The sequence below is a fragment of the Leptonychotes weddellii genome, chromosome 14, assembly GCF_054177405.1.
Source record: "Leptonychotes weddellii isolate Sample4059 chromosome 14, ASM5417740v2, whole genome shotgun sequence".
Classification (NCBI taxonomy): domain Eukaryota; kingdom Metazoa; phylum Chordata; class Mammalia; order Carnivora; family Phocidae; genus Leptonychotes; species Leptonychotes weddellii.
The window spans coordinates 41,200,992-41,202,164 of record NC_138382.1 but is presented as its reverse complement, the minus strand read 5'-3'; the positions used below and the strand labels follow the sequence as shown (position 1 = coordinate 41,202,164).

Below are 1,173 nucleotides of genomic sequence, written 5' to 3'. Positions count from 1 at the left end.
AGAATGGTAAATGAGTCAGGATCTGGAGTTTAAACTTCAGCACCAACACTTAATAGCTTGGGAAATTTATCTAATCCTTACCCTAATTCCTATTTTAGTTTTTAAAGGATTAAGTGGAGTATTATATAAATTAATCAGATTTTAAAATTCACTTAATTTGTTAATCAATCTTAAAGTCTTCTTTGTATTTTGGCAACCCATAGTTGGCAAAGTCAGAAGATGTCAGTGGGGTATGTGACCTCATTTTGAGGTGACTTCGTGAAGTTTTAGGCAGCACTACTTTGAGAGGAAAAGAAAGTGCTCAGATTCTGCAGACTCTGAGAAACAGATTTTTGTTTAATATATCTGACTACTGTGTTGCTGTTGATGTACTAGGGTTCATCAACAAAAATTGGACTACACAGTGCTCACTTCAGCAGCACAAAGACTACAATTGGAATGATACAGATTAGATTAGCATGGTCTCTGCGTAAGGATGACATGCAAATTTGTGAAGCCTTCCATATTTAAAGAAAAAACTGGACTAGGGAATTGACCTAGCTTTCATTTAATTAACTGCATCACTCCTCAGTTTGCCTTTATTGATGCTTATCCATAGAGAGAAGAAATATCGTGGATAAGACTCTGAAATCTCTCTGTATCTTGGTCATCCGTGAACATTAAACACATCAAAGTGTTAGCAACAACAATGGCAAACTTTCAGTGCATCATTACTACGTATATGACACAGTTTTCAGTGCTTTACGCATGTTATTTAGTTGTCCCAACAAGTGTTACAAGGAGAGTACTATTGCCCATATTTTTACCTAAGAAAAATAAATTAATGAATCATCCAAAGTTATATAGCTAGTAGATGACATGGTCAGGATTCATAATGATACAATCTGTCTCATGAGGCCTGGCAATTAGTCACCAAGCTTTTATGCATACCATCTCAGTATGGATCATAATAGGTCAGATCTACTATAGGATATATTTTAAAGTTATTATGGGATGCTATATTTAATATTATGATTTTTTCATCTTTTCAAAAACTTAAGATGTTTGAAAAATTATAACACTGAAATATTTACAATATTCCAAAGACTTTTCTAAAATAAATTTGCTTGAATTGTATTAACATTGCTGCTCTCTAAAAGAAAAAAAAAATAAAAACGGACTTTTCAGTGACTC

General features: G+C 33.1%; 1 non-coding gene across 1 annotated transcript; it reads left to right on the top strand.

The window, feature by feature from the left end:
• The first annotated feature begins 403 nt into the window (after nt 1-403).
• On the top strand, nt 404-510 carry LOC115942701 (U6 spliceosomal RNA). Its single transcript, XR_004077297.1, has one exon. It is a non-coding gene; the product is annotated as a U6 spliceosomal RNA (small nuclear RNA).
• The last annotated feature ends 663 nt before the right edge of the window (nt 511-1,173 follow it).